Source organism: Micropterus salmoides, unplaced genomic scaffold (assembly GCF_014851395.1).
Source record: "Micropterus salmoides isolate LMB-PRFRI ecotype aquatic unplaced genomic scaffold, ASM1485139v1 Ms_hic_scaffold_13, whole genome shotgun sequence".
Classification (NCBI taxonomy): Eukaryota; Metazoa; Chordata; class Actinopteri; order Centrarchiformes; family Centrarchidae; genus Micropterus; species Micropterus salmoides.
The window spans coordinates 24,449,399-24,467,541 of record NW_024040374.1 but is presented as its reverse complement, the minus strand read 5'-3'; the positions used below and the strand labels follow the sequence as shown (position 1 = coordinate 24,467,541).

General features: G+C 41.6%; 1 protein-coding gene across 1 annotated transcript in view; it reads right to left on the bottom strand.

The window, feature by feature from the left end:
• The window catches only part of dab1a (DAB adaptor protein 1a), a 202,849-nt gene extending 194,938 nt beyond the window's left edge, over positions 1–7,911 (bottom strand). The window contains exon 1 of the mRNA XM_038716428.1: positions 7,641–7,911. The gene's annotated coding sequence lies outside the window, so the exon portion shown is untranslated. The remainder of the gene's footprint in view (positions 1–7,640) is intronic.
• Between the last annotated feature and the right edge of the window lie 10,232 nt (positions 7,912–18,143).

Here is an 18,143-nt window from a genome sequence, read left to right as displayed (position 1 = left end):
GTTAATGTGAATTGTTTCACAGTGGCTTAAGTATAACTGAAATCAATAAATCAAGGGTGTGTAAAAATGTACTGTATACATTACCAACCCGTTCTCACTCCCCAACTCGTCACATATGGACGTATGGTCAAGACCCATCGGCGTGAGTTTGTAACGCACTGGGAATCCCTTTCATAGTTCAACCCAGTGGGGTAAGCCCTGTAGCGTCAGATTTCAACGTTAAAGGCAGGTAAATGATATTTGACAGAAAAGACTGTTTAAGGAGGTGGTTGGGGTAGATGGAGAGCCAGAACCCAGACTTTGAACCAGGGGACCGGGGTTCGTATCCCGTGTGAAACAAGAAGAACATGAAATATTTTTATTTAAGTTACGTGAGTTATGTAAATTGCTTAAGTGACGTAAGTTAACTTGCGTGTTAACTGAGGTACGTAGTTATTTTACCATGATGAAACCATGATCTTTTTCTAACCTTAACCAAGTAGCTTTTGTGCCTAAACCTAACCAAATTGCAATGTTTCACAACTTTAATAACGTGCCGTTTCAAAATGGCGATGTTTTGAAATGCTAGCGTTTTATTTTGAAAGTCTAACCGAATGTTGCATATTTATTGTTGCTAACTTTACTGGACGTTGTATATTTGTTGTTGCTAAGAGTTACTAACTTGACCGTGGAGCCTTAAACATCTTAAAATGACGCTAAAGGGGTACCCTGGGCATTCACAAGTGACGCCAAAGGGCCTTGAACAAGCGTCAATGTGTGAAGAGTCGGGAGGGAGTATGTGTTGCAACTTGACATTACGGAAACAATCTGAAATCGATGTAACAATAGTTTGAAAGGTCATTCGTGTCAGTATCATGGCTTAAGCATTAACGCAGAGAGCTGACTGAGGGTGAGTGAAAGAAAGGATTTGGGAGACACATCATTATATTCCATCATTATATAATGGACAACTCACACGGTGCTGTCAGCACAAAGGATATGCAGTATACTGGATTAATATTTAAAATATTTCTGTATTTACCTGTATCTGTATAACATTTTTGTGATTCGACAATTATAAACAGAGTTCAGCCACTGCAAGCACAGTTAAGAAAATGCAACAATATTGTCACATCTAACACTGCCCCGTGTGTCTCCCTCTCTCCCACTCTTCACTATCAGCAATAATGAAAGACCATTAAAATGCTTTAAGAGGGTGGACTGCAGGCTCTTCCGCTTTTCTAGGCTGATAAAGAAGCAGCTCTACTGTGAGTTGGTCCCTGGGTCCCAGCCGCGGTCGAATGAGCTGCACTCAGACACCTGCTGCTCATTAACCACAAAAGAGAAAGGTGACCACTTCAATCAGGATATTAAGACAGGAAATGAAATGGACAGAGGAGGTACATCTGGGGGAGCAGGAGGAGGACAGGAGGAGATAGAGCTCCTACAGAGTGTCCCAAGGTTAAGAACGAGGAGAGGAGAGGAGAGGAGAGGGGGTTATTCTTTGGCATTGTGCCCAATTTAATGTTGTGTCCCTCATCTTCGCTCAGATGAAAATTCCCCAGCACTCAGATGTGTGTGTGTGTGTGTGTGTGTGTGTGTGTGTGTGTGTGTGTGTGTCTGCCCTGTCCACCTGACATCTCTTTAACAGTAATAATGTATTCCCTCCTATTAATATGTTATGGATCAGAGAGTATATTATCGATCAGCCAGCTCAGCCATATTGTTAACCCTGGTCCACTCTCTTCACCCGCTGCCTCCCTCTCTTTCCACTGCTGCAACACTGAAGGGTGTTCTATCGGGAGGTTTAAAGTCCTCACTTACAAGCTCCTCTCACTGTCTTTGCCTTGTGGTTTTGACTTATATGGACTTTAAATTGCACATTACCTTAATCTCCTATCTTCTAGCTGATACTGATGTATAGTAAAACATAACCCATGCTAAAATTAATGTAGGAAACAATGATATATAGAATGCCAAAGATTTACTGCTGGTCATTTTTTAAATAACATTTGTATGTGGCATAAACAACATCCACAGCTATTCTAATCAACTTGTCTTGATAGAATGTATGAGAATATGAGAACATGATGAGCACTGTATTAATCATTTGGATAACATAGTCACATGCCACCAAACAAAGATTTTGCTTCATCCAACTTACTTGAACCACATCCGACATGGTGGTAGTACCTATCCTCAGTCATGGATCTGGATCTCTATGAAGTCATGGCAGTGGTTGTGCCTTTGTTTTTATTGTCAGCACAGACAGAACTGATGAAATCCAGTTAGAAAAGAGTTAGAATAAAAAGGTGTGCCTAAAGTGTAGATACTGCATCTCTCAAAGAAGATATGTCTTCGACACAACCAACACTGCCATACTCCATCACCATAATTGATGCTTGAGATTCTGCTGCATTGCATTTCACTTACAACAGGCCCTTGAATCCGCCTGGAAAAAACAGTGACTGTGCACTTTGTTCCTGCACCCATTATTTCTTCTTCTTTTCTCCGAGAGGTCTGCACAGACAGACCTGTTAAGGTTGTAAAGCATACATGTACATATACACATAGAGAATGCATAATTATTACAAGAAATAATACATTTAATTATCGTTAGTTGTGTTGTTTGCATTAAAAAGGGGAAAAAATGGTGGATGACACAAACTTTTCTTTAAATATGGCTACTTACAATGTGTCCAGACATAGAACAGCCTTTTTCTTACACATCTCAGACATCAGCAAACCCTCACTACTATGGACATTTACAGGGGCAGCGAAACACAAAACAGTAGTCAGCACTCATAACCAAGATGTGAGACAGCATCAACAGCATCACACACATACACCCAAACAACACTTCACACATACCAGAGCTCATGACATTCATAAGAGGAAATGAAAAAGAGCACGGCCCTGTCCGACTGCGAGACAGTGATTGTGTTGAGTAAATGTGATTACCTGGGAGTCAGGTAAGTAGGGCCTCTCTGGAGGCAAACGCCACCGAGTTATTACACTCTTATTATTCCCAAACTAATATCATAGCCTGCCAATCACTTACAACACATCCCTTAACCACACGCTGACAAGCGTGTTGGTGCCACACAAACTGGATGAGAGAGGGGTATACACACACACACACACAAAAGTACATTCAAAGAGAAAGGCCCCCACAAAGATCAACACTCACAATTATACATGGTGAGAGAGCAGAGCATGCAGAATGAATCCAGACACCGGCACGCACACTCATCCGACCAGGCTGCAAGCCAGCAGACATTTACACACACACACACACACACACACACACTCTTCCTCAGAGGGCCCCAGGGCGTAGGAAATCGCCCTCTTCATCTGAAGTGTAGAGGAAGCCCATTGGCCAAATTAGATTCTGCCGTTTCCTGACGGAGTTAAGCATCAATCTGCGGTGCTGCACCATGATTCGCCGTGACCTTGGCCTATCATAGCGCAGCGTCTGGGAGTGCTCAGCAAGGCTCTTAATCAGACCTGGAGGACATGGGGCCTGTGATGATATTACTCAGCCTTTATCTCTCTACACACGTCCCTCTGTTTCTCTGTGTCTGTCTCCCAATCTGCCCTCTCCTCTTCCCTTCATTCACTCTCAGCTCGAGGGTGAAGAGGTGCCCCCCCCCCCCCCCAAGCTCAAATGGATGCTTACCTAACCTGACCTCTGAATGTAATCCATGTTCATTGATCCAATTCTGCGCTGACAGTTTGCCCTCACAGTGCTCACCAAACACAACAAAACATGGCCCTCGTGTATCAAGAATGACCCATTTTCCCTCATTCTATTCAACAGGTGCATCAACAGGTCAGTTTCTGCATCACTGATTGCACTCAAATATCCTTTCTCATACACACACATACATACATGACCGTTTCCTAAACAACACACACACCCATCCACATTCCAGATCTGCTGCAATCCCATTGTGAATGATGAGATTGTGCTGAGATGGAGATAAATGAGCTTTCATTACAGGCATGATAGCACCAAGCAGAAACCAGAGAGAGAGATGAGAGGAAGAGACGCTCTCCTCCTTTCATTCCCTCCGTCCATCATTTACCATGTCCAAGGGTACTTAACACGTAAGACACAAAAGGACAAGGTACATACTGCAGATATACAATAAATATGTGCATTTATATAGCCTGCACTTATACAAACACACACATATGTGCACCACGTAAAAGAAATATGTGCATTTATATTGCTCATTCACACACACACACACACACACACACACACACACACACACACACAAACACACCTATACAGTGCTTTAAACCAAACTCCATCCATAGAAGCTATATAGCAAACACCTACATAGATAATGGAATTATCTGTCAGGATCTATCAAGGGAAAGCTTTTTCCTCCACATGGATAACACACGTATCCTTAGCTGGAAACATACATACACACACATTTATGCACACACAACTTTCTCAAACCCACAGCCATGCTGCATGTATCAAATGAATACAGTAAAGGCATACCATTTTAGGTACATTTGGCCCATTTGATGATTGAACTAGATTTGTAAAATCAAAGATATAAAAAGTCTGTCTCATTGTTGGCAGACGCTCTAAAGGAAAATGTAATTGGATTTTTTCCCCTCTTGGTTTAACAGATGATGTTCTGCTGTAAGGAGGGTGGAAAGTTATGAGCGCTGCACAGCACCTGTGTACACATTCAGACACACTTGTACGTAGGAAATACAGTACAGCAAACAGTGTGATATTACAACTGCCAGTATGATACAGTGGACCTTTGCTATTTTCAAACAAAGTAATATTACTGCTCATATGCACTCTATATCACTGCCAATATTCACATATTCTGCACTGTAGCAATACAGACACAAGAACAACATTTTTACAACCTCAAGACTACCAATAGGCAGCAACTGTGTGTATGTGTGCCTGTGTGTGTGTGCCTGTGTGTGTGCCTGTGTGTGTGCCTGTGTGTGTGCCTGTGTGTGTGTGTGTGTGTGTGTGTGTGTGTGTGTGTGTGTGTGCCTGTGTGTGTGCCTGTGTGTGCCTGTGTGTGTGTGTGTGTGTGTGTGTGTGTGTGTCTGTGTGTGTGTGTGTGTGTGTGTGTGTGTCTGTGTGGGCTTCTGCTACTGAGTCACGCAGGGTCCAGAATGCATTAGTTAATTCTCAGTAGGCTAATGTCTAATTGTTACCTAGAAAGACAGGACGCAATGGTAAAAAAGGAAGCCAAAAGACAGAGACCAACAGATACAGGAAGACCATCCTCAAGGCGTTGTAGGTCAAACCCTGACTTTGCTCACACACATACAAACACAGTTGACTCTATGCTTCTCTCTCAGGCTCTGGCTGTTGTACAAACACATGCGCATAAACATGTGGACACAAACATTCACTGAGGCGCTGGATTGGGTTGGAGCCAATGTAATGACTTGCAGGTTTTGTCTTTAGACATTTTAATTGCTTTTTCCATTTTCCTGTCCATTCATCCTCCCACATCCCCCTGCTCTCTACCTAGCTGTCAGTGGTAAACACATTCCAGCACATTAAACTGACCAGTTAATGTCTAAAATGACAAATTTAACCTCTAGAAAATTAGCAAAACTCTAAGTGGCCTTCAGAGGAGATTCTGGACAGTGTTCAACCTGCTGAAGTACCCTCAAGCAAAGCACACTAATGTGTGCTTTGCTTGAGGGTACTACAAAAGTGACAGCAGGAAGTAAAGACGCACTGACCGCATTTTTCTTGGCCTAAGTCTGACCTGCTGACTCTGGCCAATTCTCATACACAAACATTTTTGGAACTTTTCTTTAATGGAGGTATTTTTTTTCTTTCTTTCTCTATTAGGATCCCTATTAGTACCAGTATAAGCATTGGCTATTCTTCCTCCCACCAGGTTGCCGGACATTCTCAAAATAAAAAGTACCTCAGGTTAGGCAACTGGACATCTATTTTGTACAAATAAAATCCAACTGAAAAAAAACTGCAGTATAACACGGCTTAGTGTTTCCCACAGAAGGAGAACAGGGGGCATATCTGTAAATTTTATTTGAAGGAATACATTACCCTATTTCTAGTATGTTATTTCTTATCTCAGCCTTTTAATTCTACTTAGTTCTCCACCTTATATTTGTATTCACTCACAAACTACTTTAACCTTTTCACCTTCCTTTTCCCTTCAGACACACACACACCTACACCTCTGTCTCTTACTGCACACACACTTGCCCCGCCCCTTTCGGTAAGTCTAAGTAAAGCCCAAAAAACTTGTGTTTTGGATTTTCAGCAGCTGAGCTTGGAGGAGGCTTCTTGTTAATGACGTCGTCTATCGAAACGATCAAGATCAACATGGTACTGAATGACACCGGCACTGGTGTGTTCACTGATCACTTGTTGCTTTACTTTGTGATCTACCCAAGTAAAGCCTATGTGGGGAAATACAATTTATTTTGGCCTGATGTATCTCAAACTGCAAACTTTGTGTCTTCATTTGTGTGTGACTGGCTGTGACAATGGTCAGTTACTGTTTATACAACGCAGCATGCATACATTTTTTAACGGCATGGAATCAGATATGTGAGACTGATCAGCCCAGTTATAGCCGATCAAGCTGAAAACCGGCCAATTCCGGTCACAGGCCAATCGATCAGTGCATCTCTAGCAGGAAGGTTTAGCAGCGAGGAGCACCTCCTGTAGATGAGGAGGTTCATTGTCTTGCTCAAGGCTCATATCTGTAAGTAAGACTGGACTAACCCTTCCTCGCTACATCCGCTTGCCGATTTCATTAAACTATTGAAAATATTCTGCAATAACGGTTTGTATCTTTTCAATTGGCGACAAGTGTTGTGGTGAGGCAGGGCTTTCAGTGTTGGGTCCTGTAATGCATACAGTTGTAGATGTACAGTAGATCAAATAACTACATGATACAATTTATACCTGAGGACCAGCTCCCTCTAACACAAATGTTCCTTTTATTCTCCAGCCCATCAGTGCCAATAAGTAAGCATACTACTAATACTGTAACCGCACAGAAGGACAAATTACATCTCGAAAAGACACACACAGATACTCCCAGAGAGCTGTGAGAGCATGCTTCTCTAGCCTGCAGCCTTGAGGCAGCGCCCAGCCCACAGTGATTGATACTCCGATACAGACGTTTCCCTCGCTAGCCAAGTCCAAGCCAGTAAGAAAACACACACACAAACGCGTCTGTCATCCTCGCTGAGCTCTAGCTGGCACAACATACATCTCCCTCTCTCTTCTGCTCCATCCATCTCCAGTATTCTCCATTTATATCTTCTTCTCTGTCTTCATATCAGCATCTCTATATCTGGCTTCTGTGAGGATGGATCTACAACATGTCATAGAAGAAAATCTCTCTTAATACTTATCTTCTTCTCTTACAACTCTTTCTTCAGCTCGGTACCTTTTTCTCAATTTGAAGTCAGCACTGCACTGAATTCCAGGATTAAATGACATGTCAGAGGGAGATATATTTACACTTAAATGCATTGCAACAGCATATTTCTGTACTCCATATAATAAGAATCCTTCTTATTGTGCCATGCACAGCCTCTGAATACAAATTCAAGCCCACAGCAGACTCTCACACTCTTTCTTACTCATCCCTTTAAGTGCTGACACACACCTGATGGATCCTGTGCCCGATCCTCTTCCTCTGCTTTGCCACCCCACCACGAAGGTCACTGCTGGCCCGCTGTCGGAGTTCTCCTCCTGTGTTCCTCTTCTCTTACTATCAGTCCCTCTCTTTCTCTCTGCTTTGGCCAGAGAGAGAGAGAGAGAGAGAGAGAGAGAGAGAGAGAGAGAGAGAATCCTTGCCTGTGCAGGAAATCCTCAGCTGCAGACAGAGACACTTACAGAGAGTAGAGCCAAACTGCAGCTGAAGCACACTGGAGCAGCCAGCTGACTGAGCTGTGGAAGTGGAGGAGGGAGGCTAACGTGGCTAAGCTACAGTCTGCACCACAGCAGCCTACAGACACACACAGCCAGAGAGCTCAGAGAGTCGCTAGCTCAAAGCTCACCGCAGCAAAGCTCAGAGTCAGCAACCTAGCCCCCCTCCCCACCTGCCTCTCTTGCTCTGCCTCTACCCCCTCCTCTCCTCTCTCACAGTTACCACATTCCACCTAATAGCAGAATCCATTCTTCCTCCCTTAACTAAAGTATACATCACTCCCATCCTCAGCTCTCGTGTTTCTCTTCAGCTCAGTGATTTACCTTCAGCGAGGCTTATGATTTTTACATGTAAGCTACATCGTCTTATTTTCAGATATCTACTCACTGTCTCCATGGTGCGTTTTGTGTTTTTGTGCACAAAAGAAAGGGCAGAAACCTTGTCAGACATTACCTGTGCAGTTCCTTGTCTCAAATATCAACATGCAACCACTAACCAACAATCTTATGTTCAATGCTGTATGTACTAGGCATCACTTTGCTGCAAGACATACTTCCCTTTGGGGAGGATAGCAAAGTTAATATTGAAGTTAACAGTCTGCATGTGTTCATGCAGAGCAGTCACCTCTCTCAAGTAAATTTACTGACGTGTTCTTCCCCGTCTACTTGAAAGAGTGCTCATCAGTGAGTGGAGTTTTTAGTTGGAATGAAAACCTGCACATTGTTGGTTGTCCATGGCACATATCTGTCCACCACTGGCCTAACAGCATCTGGCCCTCCCTTACCATTTTCATTTGGTAGAACTACTTTCTGCCAAATGAACTGTTCAAAGTAAAACCTCGGGACATGAAACAAAAATTATCTGCATGACTAGATACCACTCACTGTACATGACAAAACCCTTTTAGTCATTTGAGTTAACTGACCCTTTAACATGCATTGTGGCATACAGACCACACAAATGCACACTTATGACAGCAGGGGACACAGAAATGGAAGAGAGGCGGTGGCATTCGGATGAATCCAAATCCACACGCTGCCACCTTCACCGCCACCATTTATCATTTAATGTATTCATCCTCTACAAACCTAATGCCCTGACAAAGACAGGCTTATTCAGCCCTCCTTAACATACCGATTAGCCACAGACAGACTACACATACAGACACCCGCACAGAGGAGAGGGAAGAGATGAACACATAAACAGTAAGAGGGGAAGTCAAGTGGAGCATCATCCATTGGGAGAAATGAGCAACCTAGGGAATAAGTGACAACAGTAACTGTATTAGACAGGGTCAGGGTGGAGAGGTGTTGGAAAATCATTAACATATAGCCTGCTGAGAAACATGTGAAAAGCGCTATACAAATTCAATTTATTATTATTATTATTATTATTTATGTTCAGAATGTTAAGATTGTTGTGTGTTATTGTTGAATTGTTATGTAATAGTAAAATGTCACTACTTTTTTTTTTGTGGTTGATCTAACATAGTAACTCCGTATGTCACACCATGTGGGGATAAAGCCACGGTTCAAGGGGGGCAGGGAGAAGACAATGACAAACTTATAAAGAGTCTGCCACAGTGCTCTGCCGGCTTGTAGAACAAACAGCCTTCGCTCGGTCTTCTTTAAAAATTTCTTCCAGCCCTGTCCACCCCTCCTTTCTCTCTCCATCCCTCACTCCCGACACGCTCGCATCCCTTGCTCTCCTTCTCTCTCATCTGAACAAGGACATTCAGTGCATCACCTAAAAGTGTCATCTCCATCTCCACTCCATGGCTGTTGCTATGGCCACAGCAATAAACCTGACTGTACTGCTTCACTCCACACTGAAGGAGAGTCTGTACAGGATGTTTGTATGCCCTTACATGCTCACTGTGTCAAATCTATGAGGAAACACACACACACACACACACACACACACACACACACACAACTGTCTCATTCTTCACTGCAGACCACATTTAGCGTGGCTTCCCGCAAATCTATACATCAGGACTCACATGGGTATTAGAACATCATAACATCTAGGAAATTAGTTTCGTCAGGAATACAGTTTCCGTGATAAAGATGTTGTAAGCGGCCACAGTCTATTGACAGCTGTCGAGTGTGGCTATAGGGGCAGACTGATAAGTGAGTGTGTTTACTGTCATTTGGAAGAGAGGGGATAACATGTGAGTAACAACTGGCTATGTGGAATGTCGTTTCCTCTCCCTGCCACTGTCACATGCTCATTAAGAGCATCAGAGCATGTCATTAACATACACACATGCGCTCACTAAAGCATATCATTAAATAGATTTAATTATCTAAGTTTCTTGAGTCTCTGAATAGCAACAACAAGTACACAGTGCATTCAACTTCCAAACAAATGACTCTCGTCAGTACATTTCTAATTAGTGCAGAGAAGAGGAAAAAGATTGGTATTAACCTGGGCTTATTCAGTCTGTGTGTGTTTAAGTGTGTGTGTCTGTGTGCGTGTGTATTCATTCTCAAGTAATTATATTTCCAGGCAGTGCTGAGCAGAGAGGGGCAGGCCTGTGTGTATATTCCATTCGGCTTATCAGACGTGTCCAATCCTGAGGCAGATCAGATCGAACTGTAAAAGCTCATTAATTACAGATGGTTGCTGAGCGACAGAGAAGGGGGTGGCGGCTGGTAGGGGTGAGGTAAGGGGACGCATGGGTGAGGAAGTGGATGAGGTGCAGTATAGGAATGCTGAAGCTGAGAAATAATTGAAAAAAAATCTCCCTCTGGTTTGTATTTGAGAAGTAAGCACTAAGCCAGCACAGATATTGAGATCAAAGGGTAAATGTTGCTGACCATCTCTGCTGATGGGAGGCTCACACAGAGCCATTCATACACGAAAAAGGCTCACACAGCATCAAAGAACACAGGAAGATTAAAAGGTGTTTGGTGAAGCATTGAAGAGAAAAAAAAAACCTGGGGGGGGTGTTTCTTGGATTAAATTTTATTTTAGCTGAGTGACACTGATTCTGTCTTAACACATGATCATCATCTGGCAAATGAATGGCAGTTCTGCAAAGTCACCTGTTGTCTATCAGAGTTATGTCTATTTGTATGTACTGCTTTAATTCATCAGTGGTATCCTCCAATGGACTTTTCGACCACTTAACTTCTGGAGAAGGATTGCAAAGCATCTGGAACCAAAATCAACTTAGTAACAACTTATTAACATGTACAACTGTAGATTGATAGATTATAAAATGAGAAACTTAACCCTTCTTAATAATGACTGACATTCAAATAAGCCATCAAGCCTGCATTTATAAATGTATGGTATATCAATAATAAAGAGTTTTTAACTACAGGAAGCAAAGAGATTAAATGTTAGCCTACAACTTATTAAAAAGTGGTACCATATAACTTACATGTAGCAGTTCTTTGACACAGTACTGTATGTAGTCCTGAACAGAAATGGTTACAAGAGGTAATGGCAAAATTCTTTGTGAAATTAGCCATGGCATTATACTGTATGTTGGGACCACAGGGACTTCACAGATGATGTGTTTCATTTGTGTGGATATAAACTGAACTTTCATCATGTGAGTCATTGAACTTAAGTTTCTCAGGAGTCCTCCAGGACATCACACCTAGGTGTGAAATCAGTGTGTGACCTCGACTCGACCACTGAGACAGGTGTGTCCCGCTCAGACTGTCTAATATGAAAAATTAAAACGAATAAGATCTTCGTCTACACCAGCGTTTTAGAGTTGATCTCCGTCTACATGAAAACGCACATCTAGTGGCCGTTCACGTACACTAGGCATGCGTGGGCCAGTGTAAACGTAACGACGTAAAGTAGATGGTTTATTCTGTAGTTACAGAAGATTTGGCGAAAGAATAAAGTAATGCAGACAAAGAATCAGACCAGATTTTTGGGGGGATGGACCAATAACGAGCTAGGACTGTTAGTGAATGTAACACGAGTGTGTTTCAGCGGTAAACCGTCTTCGATTCATCACAAAGTAAACGGTGGCATGCACAGTGTAGGCAGATAAGTGTTATTTGCATAGTCCAGAATATTTTAATAAAAATACCAAGTCAAAAACTCTGTCAGAAGCCCTGTGTGTCTGCTTTGCGTGACTTATGAGACCCAATTAGAGAGCCAAGCGTGAGCGTCATCATTTCTAAAGTCCTCCGTTTTTGCCCGTCTTCACTAAAACGCAGGACGGGAATTGCAAACATAGCGAAAGGCTCTGTTTTAAAATTCCTGCAAACCAGCTCAGTTGGCCAGCGGCTATGACACAAACTTTACCTTCACAAGCTAACAAAAGCAATGAAGTAACTTAGCGCTGAGCGGCTAACTTTGAGGAGAACAGACGGAGCAACCGGGTCCTCCATCTGCATGATCAGAACATGGCACAGTTGTGGCGTCCCAGTCTCACTAACAACTACATTCTTTAACAGGCTTATGCACACACACACACACACACACACACACACACACACACACACACACACATTCACCCGCACGCACACAGTCTCACACATAGACACAAACAAATTTAGGTTGTCCTTGGTAGAATTATTCCTGATGCTTTTCTTTCAGTTACTTATTTAAATTAATTGTTATTATTCCAGCTCTCATGGCTGTGCTGCTTATTTGTGTTTCTTGTTTTCATTTTTCTCTTGTCTTACTACGTCAGCTGTTTGTTTGTGTTTGTTTGTTTGTAGTTGTTTTACTCCTCCCCAAGCCCCCCTCCCCGTTCTATTGCAGGTTTCGTTGCTTTCTGCAATTGGTGTTTCCCTCTGCTATTCCCTGTTGTCCCCACCTTCCATCCCCCTTCTCTCGCAGGTGTTGTCCTTTCTCTGTGCTGTTTGTGCTCCCCCATCCCCATGTCTGGCCCCCCTGTCCGGCCCAGTGACAAATCAATACATAATTAAATAAATAATAAAACAGACAAAGGAGTATAGTAATACGCTCTTGTTAAAGTAAAATCTGTCTGGCACAATATGGTATCCAGCTCATCATACTCTATACCAGGCTGCTGGGCAGGACAGGTAAAAAAAAAAACACGACACAGGAAAAGACTGCAACAGAACCAAAATTTTTCCCTGTCTGACCAATCCACAACGGACCTGCCAGCTAACAACTAGCACACCAAAGCAACTGTTCTTTCTTTATGGACTGGTAACGTAACTGGGCTTTATATAGGTTCACATAGTTTAACAGTGTAACGTTACTAGCAGGTGCATAGTTTATGGCTCATTGCAGAGGGGGCGAGCATCTCTAGTTGGCCCTTATACACTTTTTTCACACTAATACTTAATTGTTGTGAAAAACAGCAAGGGAAACTGAAATACAGCAGACAGGCTGCAAGCTGCTTTCACGTCTGTTTGGTTCATCTGGTAAACCAGGACAGTGACGGTTTATGCAGCACTTTAATGCTTGTATATATTTATTTCTTTATTAATATTTATTTGGTGTCACAAAGAGCTCAAGAAGAAATAACTGATTTTAAGCATTATTATTGTTATTCGACTGCAAATCAACCACATATTATGAATAATGGAGTAGAGACCGGACGAAGAGGAGTCGTCTTGTACAGCAATGATTCAGGGCTTATTACTGTGGGATCGCTGTCACACTCTTTTTAATGGACTTAATGAACTGACAAAGTACACGAAGAACAAGCACAGCATTTTTAATAGCTTTTGACCTATTAATCAGGGAAATGCACACATGCTGATGCGCATACGTGGTTACCAAATTATTTGCATAAATATATTAATGACTTATACAGATATATAAGATCGATTCCTGAACAAATGTAACAATCAGCACATGGATTTATCAATACTTTAGTTTATGAAATAATGCTAAAATCACATATATGCAAATCTTAAAATCATGCGGTTGGTTCTTTTGCTTTCACATCCCAAGCAACCCGCACCAGAGTCCACCTTTTTCAAGCGGCCATAGTGCAGTTGTTTGGTCCATACCAGAGTAAGATAAGCCCAAACGAAAGGTGTGAAAACAAAAAGAGAAGAAGAGTGGTGAACAGAGGTGGGTAGAAAAAAATCTTTACTCAAGTATAAGTACAATTAGTCCTATAAAAAATACTCAAATAAAAAAAAGAAGGGTGCCGATTATGATTCGCCTTCTCAAATATCCCAGGCAGCCAAAACAATGAAATAATAATAACAATAAAATCGTAACAATGAAAAGAATTATGGTGGCAATAAACTCAGGAACACGTCATTGCTGAACGAAGTAGGGTAAGGGTAATATATAGTGGGAGACCTGTGCATTACGCAAACAGCCCAATAGGACAGTTTTATCCTTCCATATTTGCTCTCTCCCTTATTCTCAGTGATAGCTCATCTTGGTTCATTTTAATTTTGGTAGCAAAATGCATACTAGATAATAGACTTGATTTAATGACGGAAAAAATGCAAATGTAGCTAAGTTAAAAGTAGATTACTAGCCCAAAAAATACTTGAGCAAAGAGTAAAAGCTTTCAACCGTGAACAATTTTGTACTGATGCATCAGCTAAACCAGCACAGCTACGTGAAACTTAGCCCGTAGAAAGAAACTCATTCAAAGAAACTCATGTAGAAAGAGACTCAAAGTCATTACAATTTATGAGTAATTTGTCCAATATTGCAGCTAGATAAATTGATGTGCTTTCTGCCCCCTAGAAGCACGCGCATCTCTGTGATGACGTACAGAAACCCGTCTATACTCACCCTTCAAATAACTTCACTAAACCTTTATACATTACAGTCAAACTACCGGTTTCCTTTTTCTTACACATATACTGTTAGCTACCAATCATCCACAGACAGCGTACGCAGCTCCCTACACAGCTAATCAAAGTAACAGAACTAGCAGTAATACCCCATCCACCCCCACCCCTGGCTAACACAGACACAGACACACACACACACATGTACAAATATATATGCATGTGGACTCATGCACCTCCTTTTTCCATTAGCTGGTGATTCTCAGATGAATAAAACATAGTAGATGATCATGCTGCAGCCTGCAGATTATAGCAAACGCATACATACATACGAACACACACATATACTGCACAATCACATTTATGGCAAGACATGAGAAACCAATTTCCGTCCGTCACACCCACGTACAGGTCGAAGATAATAATAAAAATGTAATTGGTACACTCTTGAAAATACTGGTGTTTGATTTTGGCTCCATCGAACTCCCACATATTCACCCTCTTTTGACCAACACACTGGGAATATGGGCAGTGTGTTACACAAGATTTTATTTATCCTATATTAGGATTTGAAGTAAGGATAGCAACAATGGCAGAAAGCCTTAAAGAGAAGCTTTTCTGTTATGATTTTAACATTAATACAGTATATACGGTGCAACAGTAGAAATGTGTCCACCAGTGGAAACTTAGCTCAATGATTTCCACTGCGGGAGCTCAGTGTAATAATGGATCCCGTTCACTAAATGTAGCTGTCACAATTTGCACGTTGTAGTTTGGATTTATAAGTATACATTGTTCTTATATCTGCTATATGCAGCATCTTAAGATTAATAAATCACCACATTAATTCTGTGACAGAACCAACACCAAAGAGACCTGTGGCCTTTAATGGTCTCTTCACTGCATTTTATTTGATGTGGCATCAAGTAAGGATTTTGTACAGCTTTGCAGCACAAACAAGCACCACAGAAGGAAGCAACTATTTCAGGAATATTTGGTTTTATTTTGAGAAACACTAGCATTTACAATGGCAACTATTTATTTACATCAATTCTACCAAGGTATCATAACACATTTGCCAATGATATATTGATGTTTTAAAATGCTATGTGCAGCACATTTAAGTACCTCTCAGCAATAACTCCCCAAAAGAGCATCTCTCTGTTTCCCTCTATTTAACCCCCCCCCCCAATGCCTTCTGCGATGTCTGGGTGTCATTAATCTGACGGTGGTGGAGTGGTACCCATTACAGTCGCACACCCTAAATCAATGACTGATACATGGGGGTGTATGTGTGTCTGCATAGCTGAATTTTGCGGTGAAGAATTATGTGATGTTCCTTCTCCTCTTCTTTACACTGTCTTTTGATTCCTCTCCCCGCATTGCTGATGAACTTACTCTACAGGAGGGCCTAATGAGCTGACGTGCCTTCATGAATAAAGAGAGAAACCACGCACACATATATACACGCACACATATACGCACATATGACTCAGACTGTTTGTTTTAAAGAGTGAACAGTGTGATAAATCACAAATGCTAGTTAGAAGTAAATATTTGCATGTGCTAATTGGACTCATTAATGACAGAGATATGAGTGGGGGGTGGGGAGGGAAAAGAGATGAGTGACTACTTAAATATACACCACTGATCAACTATCTAATTGGAGCTTTGTAATGCACATGCACACACACTGAGAACTGTGTGTGTATTGGTGTGTTGGGCTGTGGGAGAGAAATGATTAATACCTTTCTTAGACACACAAACACACACACACACACACACACACACACGGGCGAAGACTCCTCACTGAACCCCTGTCTCCAAAGAGGCTTTCAAGTAAATTGAGTTTGGGTTTAGGGTCCTGTTTATATTAATGAGTCCACTGCCGGTTGAGTTAGACCCAGTGCTCTGTGTTATTACCTGCTTGATAATGAATGCCAGCTTGACTAGCAGCAGTCAATGGAGGCTGCCACACACAGCAGATAATGCTGCAACTTGCCACTGGCTTGCAAGAATAGATTAGCTGAAATCTCCCTAGACGAGAAAATGATGGCAAATGCAGAAAGAAACTGAGACGGACCTGGCGGCTTGAAGGACTTTGACAATTACTATATACTAGACCTTGATCAAATAGCATTAGCAAATAATTGAATGCATTTGTTTTAACCTTCCTGGAATAGCAGATTGGTGGCATTTGCCAATGCAATGAGTGCCTGGAGGTTTAAACTATTTTAGAGGTAATTTGGTAAACATCTCAGTGATTAACTTATCCCACTATGGAAAGCACTGTTCATCACTTACACTAACACAAAGCATTGTTACCAATACAATCTTAGCTATGGGTCAATACAAGTGTGCTTCATTGGTATTCAGTAAATGAAGACTAGGCATCAACCTGTTGCTCAGCCCTACAATATCTATATAATGACATAGTAGCTGTAAAAAATATAGGTTTGAAGGCTCAGGTAATCACAGTTTTAAGAAATAATGAATAGTCAGTGAATCAGCTAAAAGACCACTATTATGTGAATGAGTGTGTAGGTGGCGCATGAAGGAATCACCTGATCACCAGCTCATCTAGGTGGCACAAATGATTTCATGTTCCTGCTTAAGACCTTCACTGTGAGCTCCATTATAGCAGTTTAATTAAACCACTGGGTATGGCGTCATTCTGTCTACTCTCACTTTCCTCAACTGTGGTAAAATGTTACTAAAACATTGTTATAGCAATTGCTTTATGCACCTACATGGTTATAGCACAAAGAAGCCTTTTCTCTCTGGATGGCCAAATGTTATTCTAGGAAATAGGAGAAATCAGTGACTTAAGTGGTGCTCGATCACAAAAACAACTCCACCCATTAGTTGAACATCACAAATTGATGATACATAAATACAACATTATCAACAACAACTTACATCGTCTGAGCCTGTGAGCAAACTGTGTCAGCACCTTGAACTAGAAATACCAACTCTCCAAAGGTACTATTGACGCTCGAAGGCCAGGCTGTGTCAATCTGAGAGTGCAGCTAAGTTAGCACCTTATCCAAAAGTATTACTAACTAACTATTGACTGCAGAGAGGAATGACTCCAATCATGTAAAATATTATGAATACAAATATGACACCTTCCATCCACACTTCTCATGGCACACTATGAAGAATCACACTATGCACACAGCTACAAACAGCGGGTCAGGCAGATCGTGGACAGAGAGGCTTAAACTGGTGAAAATAATTTTCAGGAAGCTGAAGCTTCCATGTTTTCTGGCTTTAAAAGAAGACAATTTATTGAAAAGTGTATTCAATCTGTAAGAGTTACCTTTCTATAAACCCTCATGCACTACCTCATTTCACATTCAAATTAATAACACCGGTGTGTCACTGTACCAATTATTACAGTTGCAACTCAGTCCGCTTTCGTCTTTTAGTTTCCATTCACTGTTTGTCTGATAAAACAGAAATGCCATCAGAATGAATCTTTAAAAGGTCAGAGTGTGCAAGGCAGCAGCAAGCCTTCGTAAAT